Here is a 10,870-nt window from a genome sequence, read left to right on the forward strand (position 1 = left end):
AATATGGAGACCATAAGCTATAACACCCGTAATAAATAGAGATAAACAAAACCCCAATTTTTAATAGAGAGAGGAACTAGAAAGAGTTTGTATCCAAAGAACAATTTACTTAGAAAAATACTTGAAACCAAGCTAAAAAAAAGGCCCCTGGCTAGCTCAGAGCATTGTTTTCCCCCACTCCTTTGCCATCTACTTTTCCTCCCTAAGACTACTTGTCACCAAACTTGTAATGCATAAAGAAATCCTTGGAGTCCTTTCTGAATCTTTCCTTAAGATGCGCATTCCCAATATTTCAATGACTCGATTGGTGTAGAATAAAACATTGGGGTGCATGAAAGAGTTGTTAAAAAAGAGTGGCCTTTGATGGATAAATGATCTCCTAAAATCCCTATTTTTTGCAGTTGTTCGATTCAAGGTTGATCTTCATGGTATGAGATAACTTAGTATACTAGGGTTTTTTATTCAAGTTTTTCCTCCAAAAATTTCCGCACAATTGGCCCTTGTCATAGAACAAATCATACTTTTTGTAGCCTTTTCAAAATTATCAACAAAAAATGAGAAGCAATTGAGACAACAAATGCAACAAAGAACCATAATTTTGTAGTACATCAAATGTATTTGAGAAAAAGAAAGATACCACTTGAGAAGGGTAAATATTCCATAGGGCCTTAAGGAAAATTACATCTTATATAATATCAGTGACAATTTCTCTTTATATCGCTATGAAATTCCATGAGAAGAATCATTTTATGTTCTTTGGAGTGAAGGCCCCTAAGGTTGGAAACTCCTAAACAATGAAGGAAACATAAATTATCAGGTTAAGAGGATTATATTACATGGTTCATGGTGAAAGGAAGCACCTAATGTAAGCAATAAGATGAAGCTAACATTGGCAACCTTTAATTCTTGAGAACCCCACATCTATACATTTGCAGATTCCTTAGAAATTATTTGGTTGAAAAACATAAACTGAATTGGAAGAAGGGAAAAACATTTACGAAAGAAAAGATGAAGCAAAGAATGGCCACCTAGTTTCCTCAAAAACATCACCTCTCTACATCCACACAATCCTTGAGATGTGATGGTATGAGAGGAATATACTTTTGCACAAGAGAGGAATATTAACTATTTAGTAAAGATAGAGAAAGTTCTTTGAAGGTCCTAATTTTAGTGCATCCCATGATATGATATCCTTCCCAACATCTTCACAAGGATTGTGAGAATGACATAAGAAGGCCTAATGTTGTCGAGCGATATACATGGCCTTTGATGTGACAAATCCACTAGTTGAGCACCATCATTCCTAGGTAAAAATCATTAATTTAAAATTTAAGGAGATATTGGGATCCTTACTACATGCCACATCTAACACATAGCTTTGATACTTTAACTTTGAATCATCATTACCAAGCATTATTCCTAAGGATGACAACATGCAAAGGAGAAAAGTTGTTAGAAAGACTGATCAATGAGATATAGCTAAATCTATTTGTTCTAAGGGTTAATATTTGTAAATCTCTTTCTTATTATGCCTGATTTCCGCTTTCACAATTCTACAATCTTTGTTAGCTAATGCATAAATATAGTCATTAGCTTATCTAAAATAATATTTTATACTAAAATATTCAATCCTATGCAAGAGTGGCCACACCTCTTGAAGAACATTCCTAATTCTTCATAGGCTAAGGTAGGTTATACATCCCCTTCTTGCATATCCTTTATGTGTTGCAATTAATTTTTTATCCATTCCTTTCATCTCCCAAGCCTCCAAGCATATAATCCTCAGTCCCTATTATATGCTTTTGAGATTGGGTACGTTATTGGGATAATAACAACAAATGTGCAACAAATATAAATTAAAATAAATAAGATAAGAAGATGCCTTTTAAATGAAGTATCTTATTGTGATTAGAGGAGCCAACTTAGAGTAAATATGCAGTAAATATAGATTAAAATAAAACTTAGCATAGCTATCTTTAATGTATTAGGGTGGAGATCTATTACTTATTGCTTTTCTCTCAAGAATGATCCTATTAAATATAATTTCAAAACTAAAAGTTTGAGATGAGCATCATTAAGTTTTATATGAAAAATATGTAAAGTTTTAATTTATCACCTTTTATATTTAAATGAAAAATTGATTATTCTTTACAAATCAAGATGCATATCATATTTATTCAAATGTACACTAGGACTTCATAATTGACGAGACATTTAATCTTTTAAACCAAAAACTTAATCTCAACTATTAACTATTCCTTGATCCCGTCTATTTTGTGTTCTTTCCAATTGTCTTCATCTTCTTAGTAGAGATGTTAGTTCCTCTTGTGAATTATTATTTTCCATATGATTTTGAGAATCAACATCCATTATATTTTGAACTCTATCATTTGGTATTTGTAGCACACTATGTATTGTAATGGAATTCATCCCTTCAAATCTAACCTCAACATTCCCATTAGATTGATGGTGAATTTGGACGTACTTATGATTGCACACTTGTATTTGTTGTCTTTATATCTCATTCAATTGGTTAGAATTCGTCATTATTTTCATTCTTCTCGATATATATTTTCCATCCTGAGATGTTCGTATAAGATGTGTTATAATGTTATCTTCATGTTCTCTCATTAACACATCTTTCTCTATCATTTTAGTTTCAACGATTCATTTCTTCTTATTTTTATGCATCTGTTAATTGTTCACACCAATCTCTCATATAATTTTGATCATATTCTTTCTCTTCTTCTTTTTGTTTCTCTTTAGTTGTAAGACTTATTACTTCCTCTTTTTGTGCATTTTCCATTTGTTCACATCATTTTTATTAATAAAAGAAGGACATGCCTATACCTTAACAAAAAGAAAAAAATGGGATAGGCTTGCACCAGAACAAGCTTCCACAAACGCATGTAGAGAGAAGAGTTCACAAGTAGTGAAATGATCTAGACAACACTAAAAAAACAAAACCCCATTTTGAAAAGAGGCTTTTGATTATAGTCATAAAACATGGGAATCGAAGTCCCAAGAAAATGAGACTACCTAATCAAAATAGAAGGGGTTTAGGAACACCTCAAACTATTATTTTAATAACCTCCCTTAGGATACGATCAAACCAACCAAGGGGACAAACAATAAGAAACAAATTTTACAAGGCTTTCAACAACCTAGTACCAACATAGCTATCAAATAAACCAAACAGGGCCACCTCCATAGGTAAATTGTAAATAAAAATAATGGGGAATAGATTCCCAATGAAGTAAAACATAGGGGGAAGGGCTCCAAACAAAGGACCATAGAAAAATGATCCCAACACCTACAAAGAAGAAGAGGTCCCATAGGAAAGAACCCAACAAGGAACAACAAAAAAAAATGGGAGCGAGGGGCAAAAGAAAATATCCTCAAGAAGGGTAGCATCCTCCAACAATTGGAAGAAACTAGAACCAAAGAAGGCACATAGAAAATAGAGCCCTCTTTGGTTAAATGCTTGCAAGGTAACCTTCCCACAATACCTATCCAAAGTTCATCCACTTTAGCTTAAGGAGAGAAACCACTATGAAGAAAAACACTATCCCAATTTATCTCTATTGATGGACTATCTCAAAGCATCCAACTAAGAGATTAAAGTTTGCTTGATATCAATTGCTTCATCCATTGAAGATTTCCCAAAGAGAAAAGTGTCAAATGTGAAGAGCCAATTTGTGAAGGAATAGGGAACAACTAAGATAGAAATGCACCTCTCTAAATTTTATTACCATTTCCAACTTTTATGGATCTACTTGGCCCTTAAACCATTAAAACGAAGAGAAAAGGGGAAGGGGATGTCCTTGAAAAACTCCGTGAGTTGAAGTGAAAAACCGGCATGGATAACAATTTACTATGACTAAAAATTTTGCTGTTGATATACATGATAAAATCCATTTACACTAGCTATGAAAAAAACCTAATTTCTAAAGGATGGCTATGATCAATGTTCATTTATCTTTATCATATGCCATTTTGCATGCCAACATTTAGAATCACTACCAAAATATTTTCTAGATTTGTAGAATGAAGGATCTCATTAGCAACTATTTCTCCTTCCAAAGTCTCCCTACCATGGACAAAGTCATCCTATTCTTTGGAGATGATAGATGAAATCAATTTTGATAGTCTTATAGAAATTTTCTTTATAAAAATTTTCTAGACTGTGTTGCAAAGTGTTATTAGCCTAAAGTTAAAAAAAGTGGATGGATGCATTTTTTTTGGAATGATGACAATTTGGGTTGTGTTGAAATCATTTATCTTTTTTCTATTCCCTTTTTATTCTTATAGGATAGAAATACATCTCTCCTAACAAAAGACCAACATTTTTGGAAAAAAATCATGGCAAATCTATCAAGCCTAGGTTCTTTATTCGAGGCCATTTAGAAAAAATTTGTAACCTTTTCAATGGAAAAAACCGCCATTAGCATTTTATTATGGTTCTGATCTACAAATTTTAGAAGGCACCCTAGTGGAGGTGAAATTTGAATATCCTCTTGATGTTCTCGCAACAAGAGAAAATTTCTAAAAAAATTATGGTCCTATAAGAACTTGGTACTCTTGTCACTCTCAGCTAACCAAGATTCTCTTGACGTATGTTTCCAGTACAATTATTCTCTGCAAAGTATCTCTTCCAATTCTAACTTGAGCATATTTTATTTTGCAAGGGAAGCATTATCCATACAATATCCAATGGCTCTCTTATATTAATTTGATAGCTCTTGTTGAACCCTTTCTTTATTAGTGAAGATATTTTTAGAATGCATTTTGTTCTATCTTCAATTTTTCCTTTTACAAACTATAATTTGTTACTTAATTGGTACATTCTTTATCTCATAGTAAAAGGATTTTAATTTCAACATGATTCCAAGAAAGGTAGAAAGGTACAATATCTAAACCACATTGACTCAAAATTGAAGGATGTAAGTCTTTATGGATTTTTCGTAGTGTTTTGAAGGAGGATGGAAAACTCATTGGACCCTATGGATCACATAAGGAAGGGAGAAAATTCCATTGGAGAAGAGAGGCAAGAATCAAAAATTAAAAGCCTGTATAATGTTTTTGGAATTTAATAAAAAACTTGTCTTTTGTTTATCCAAGTGTAGGAGCCATTTTAATGGATGCAATTATAATGGTTAAAAAATGTGAATGATGAAGAGATCAAGAGGAAATATTTTCTTTACTCCGAGGAGAGATGGAAGTTTCAATATGGATTTACCATCAAATACTTTATCCATATTATATTTAAAAAAGGGGGAAATTCACTAGATCCAATCTCTTAGGGAAGACATTGAATACTAAATGAATTAACAATGGGATAGAAATGACAAGCTAATCCCACTTTTAGAATGAAAAAATATTGTGTTATGTGTTGTAGGACTAAGTGTAAAAGTAGAAAGCAACTTATTATAACTTGAGATAGAAGCATGAGATGAATTTGTGCACCTGGATTTGGCTACAATATGTCGAGACGAAGTTGCCTTGTGAATTTGATGAAAAGTTGTCAGGATCGTGCTAAAAGTGTCTACTATCCTCTGAAAAATCTGTGAAACAAAAAAATTCTTTTCCGCCTCTCCAAATGGATTCTAAATATGCAAACAGAGTTGTGCACCTACAACCTACACATAGAAAAGACAAGAAAAGGGGTTGGGATTGGGGGTTTGCCTTCAAGGCAAATCGTAGTTTTGGAATTATCCAAATGATGAAAGAAAGTACTTGCAAGTAAATATAAATGAAATAATGAAATGTAATTCACCTCAAGGGAGGTTTTTGATAGAATGTAGGTAGATTTGATTGTATTAAATTGAATGTTGAAAGGGATCTCTTCTTCAGTGGTTGAATCCTTCACTTGAATGCAACACCTAGCCTTGAAGGAAGACTTGAGAATGCTCAATGCTAGAATGGAATGCTTGAATGCTTGAACTTATGCCCACTCTTCGCTTATCCAACTTTTTTCTTCTTGAACACATGAAAATGAGAGGGAAAATTTGACATATATACTTGTTAATTAGGGTTAACTAATTGATTGATTTTTCATCACAGGCCGACACAAGGAAAGTTTTTCCCATTTTATGCAAAGTCCAATGCAAAGATAGGACAAAATAGGGAAAGGAAAAGGGCACCACACCCCTATCCTAGGAGAAAAGGGGTACCACACCCATATCCTAGGAGGGATAGGGGCGCCACACCCTAGTCCTACCCCTGTCTCAAGACAAGAAGCAGGTTCAAGTACTGCGGAGGGCTGCACAAGTGGAGTTTCTGGGGGTTAAGAAAATCTTGGATCTCTGCTCAAGCTTGGGAATTCGAATTGGCAACGTGAAGACACTAACATGGTTGAAAATTGCAAGGGTCACAATTTTATGACACTATATTTATCCCCCACTTTAGCGGGAGTATAATCATACACCAATACTGCTAGTAAAGTACAAGGAAACAAGATTGAAAGACTTCTACCATGTCGAGGAGGCAAGATGCACCAAGTACCAAGTGGACCAAGAATCTTATTAAATCGATTGACAAAGTAAAACTGAAGATCAAGAAGGTTCCTCTCACTATGAGTCGAGAAAAAGATATCAAAATTATAAAGCAAAGCTGATTTCACTAAATAATTCTATGTATCAAAGTGCAAAATATGAGTGGAGTGTATGCCCCCATGTTAAAGATTTCACACACGCCTTAGCAGGAGAAATTTATTTAATGTAGGATACACCCAAGAGAGAGAGAAGAGGGAGCATATTATCACAAGGATATAGCCTCCAGTCGAGGAATAAACCCAAGAATAATGAATACAAAACAAAAGGTAATTTTTCTTTACTTGGGGTTAGTATGCTATATGCTAACTCATAGACATATAAATAAAATTGGCATAGGTAACAAGGGCTTCAGTATTTCAAGAGCCAATGGAAGTAAAAAATCCAAATTAAGTGCTCACAACCCATGTTCCTGTTCTGGGATAAGTTGATTTTAAACCACCAATAGCATATGAAAGGGCACCAATTGATATTTATCTACTCGAAGAAGTGCTAGTTTAACTCGCCACCCTTGAATTTTATCTTGGGTAGGGGTATTGGCATTGATGGGAAGAGATAGAAGCAAAGACACTAGCAGCATCCGTTTCAGTTCCAAATCCCCTTGCCACGCTATGGGTTTACCACCTAGCAACCTCTATGATCAGAGACACTATGCATTGTTAATGCTTTGTAAGGTTGATATTCATGTAATGTACCATGGACATGGGTGGTAGAATAAGGAGCATCAACATTGCATGTGGTACTCAACAAAATGCTCAGGTGAATCATAGTGGTTTAGACAGTGCATTCGACATGTTTGATAGAATGTTTCAAAGAGATGTCATCTCATGTAATGCAACAATTGCAAGATATGAACAAAATGGATTTCCCGAAAAATCTTTTGAATCTTTCAAGCAAATTCAAAACAGAAGATGTAGATTTGAACATCGCAACCTTTGCCAGTTCCTCATGTGGTATGAATGTCCACAAAGCATAATAGAATTCAGAATTTTCATGAGAAGTTATTGTTGGAAATGCTCCCACAAGCATGCAATACAAAATGTTTTTATTTAGATTTTTAAATAAAGTTTTTTTTGCATAAATTTTATTTTTTAATAAAGTCTTTTTTTGCATGGGAATAATAATTGTTTTTATTTAGATTTTTAAAATCTTTTAAAAACACAAACATCATTTAATAAGTCAAACTGGGAACACTTTTTTTCTTGTCTCTTCACACCTATCTTGTAATGCGGGGTTGATTTGCTCCTTTATATCTCTTGGCCACATCCCAATCGAAGGCATCTTTTTCTGTAATATTCTACAGGGTTTTTTGGTGACATCATCTTCATGTTTCCAGATTTGCACTATCATGTTGTATGCTCTTGCATGAGCAATGTTGTACTCGCACTATCATAATGTGCCACACCTCTTTGTATCTTGTAATTGTTGATATATTTGATGTAATTCTCTTATATACATAGATAGTGCAAAATCTCACATGGTATTAGATCCATTAGAGTGTCATTGGTTTGCTAATTGAGAGAAATTGATGCTATTTGGTATTGTGTATTTTTTAGTTTTCTATTGCAGGTTATTATTGAAGCTTGATGGGTCAAATCTAAGGTTACCATTGGATTCAGGAGGACCAAGAAAGTTAGTTTTGCCTTTTGTTTCATCCAACTCAGACTTCGGAGGCGAAATCTAGAGGCATTTGAAGTTTGACGTTGCATCGGAAATTTTCTAGAAATCATAATTTTGCAGGGATTTTTCAAAAAGCGATATCTCACTCATCCAGACTCATTTTTTCAAGCAATTTTTTTTGTTTTGGGGTAGAATTTCATGATCTGTACAATGGTGCGGGAGTTTTCTATTTCTAAGATAAAGGTTTTTCAGAAATCATGAAATCTCAATTTTTACAACTTTGGAGGCTTCATTTGGGCTCATATGGACTTCTTTTCAGGTGCCATTTTTGTTGAAAGTGTATATTTTTTCATCTACTTTCATAATCTGCCATTTGTTTGCAGTAATTTTAAGTAAAAATTGTACTTTCATTATTTGGCCATTTTTGGCATATTTGGTACTTGCATTTTGCTTGGATCTCAATTTAGATCACTAGCAGTATTTGTTGAAGTCTCTTAGATCTCATTTTGAGAAGTTGTAAATTGAAATCAGAAGTCCACTTTGCCTTGTTTTTAAGTGGCCTATTATACATGCACTACATATAAAGTGCCAAAATCATCTTTTTTGGGGGTACTTTGATTGAGTGAATTTGGGGAGGTGTCTCTTGTGCTTTTGTACTATTGTGTTCCTTCCTTTTTGCTGCTATGGGTTCTTCTAATTTTCCTCTCTTAACTCCTCATAATTATGCTACTTGGAAAATTGATGCATGGAGTAAACTTAAGGAAAAAGGACTAACTTATTACATTGATGGAACTATTGTTGCTCCCACTAATCCTAAGGTTGATCCAGTTGGTCACTTGGATTGGCTCACTAAAAATATCATGGCAATTGGTACCTTAAGAAAGTATGTATCAAAGGATCTCATTTTTCATATTGATAAATGTACTCTAATCAAGGATGCTTGGCAAAAGTTTCAAGACTTATATAATCAAGTTGATGAGATTAGGGGATATCAAATTGATAGTGATCTCACCATGTTGGATCCCAAGAACTTTGATACTATACAAGATTATGTCACTAAGGCAAATGTGTTGAGGGAACAACTCAAAGATTGTGGCATTGATAAGAAGGATACTCAATTGATATTCAACTTGATAGGCAAGCTTCCACAAGAATATGCAGCATTTGTTTCTAGTTTCCAAACCCATAGTTTGACAATGGGTTCAAGCTACACAATGCCTACATTTGATGCTTTCAATGAAATTTTGATGACGGAACAAACTAAGTTTATAAGCATGGGCATTCTTAAGGCTTCTAAGTCTCAATCATTAGTGGCAAATCAAGGGAACAAAGGAAATCAAGAAAAGGACAACTCAAACAAGAAGAAATGGAAATCAAAGTGTAAGGACAAAGCATCATCCTCTCCACAACAAGGAGATACATCCTCTTCCAAGAGGGATAATTCACCAAAGAGGGAGAGACCTACTTGTGCCTATTGTAAAAATTTTGGTCATGAGGAGCATTGTTGCCATTCTAAGAAGATTGATGAGCTCACACATATCATCAAAATGCATAACATTGATGTGCCTAATATCTACAAGAAGGATGATTCATCAACTTCCACTTCCTCACATTCAAAATGAAAAGGGAAAGCGTTCATGGCTTCTACAAGTGGGAAGACTCACTCTTTTGGAACAAGAAAAGGAAAAGCTCTATGTGCTACTATTAGTCATGATTCAGAGAGATGGCTTCTAGATTCAGGGGCTTCTCATCATATGGCATCTTTATAGTCTATGTTCTCTACATTTGAGCCTGGTACCATGCCGCAAATTTTGATGGGCAATCATACATATATGGATGTGATTGGGAAAGGATCTATTGACATTGGGGATAACTCCTTCAATGAGGTGTTGTGTGTACCCCACTTGACAAACAATCTCCTTTCTATCTATCAAATCACACATGCCACAACTAAGAGAGTTGTGGAGTTCACACTTGAGTCAGTTTTCATTAGAGACTTGGAGACTAGAGCTATCATTGTGACAAAATGCCATGAGCACTATGAAGATTGTCAGAGAAAAGAAAAAGTCTTCTGTCAACTTGAAAACATAGAGCTTGAAGATGATGATTCAAATTCTTTTCAGACATGCATGCAACCGAAGCTTGAAAATAACGATGAAGACATGCATAAAGAAGAATCCCCTATAGTTTTCATTCCAGCTTGGTGTCTCAAGTCTTATGATGATGACTTTCTACGTGGAGAAGATATTCTCATTCATCCATCACCGACAGTTCAAGATGAAAACTTTTTCAAGGAAATCAAAGGTATAATACCTAGTGAACAATCTTGTATGGATATGACCAATAGAGAAGGAAGCATAAGTAAAATTTTGTAGACATATTCTTTATCTTCAAAAATGGAGACGTTTACTGAATTTCTAGATCAGTCTCAAGTGAAAGAATTTGAACCATCAAGAATCCACTCTTTATCATGCATGTCATCTGAGTATAAAGTTTTCAAATTTCATGAAGAGTGTGATGAAGAGGAATCATTGGGACAAGAGAGCACAAAAAGTAATGCAAATATCTATGCGATGGTTGAATATGAAATCCATGTAGGTATATCAATAAATATCCCTATTTTTATGGAATTGCAATCTATGCCTTATGAAGTATTCAAGGTTCAAAGAAATCCTGCTTTTGAATATTTGGATCAAGAA

The sequence above is a fragment of the Cryptomeria japonica genome, chromosome 3, assembly GCF_030272615.1.
Source record: "Cryptomeria japonica chromosome 3, Sugi_1.0, whole genome shotgun sequence".
NCBI lineage: Eukaryota > Viridiplantae > Streptophyta > Pinopsida > Cupressales > Cupressaceae > Cryptomeria > Cryptomeria japonica.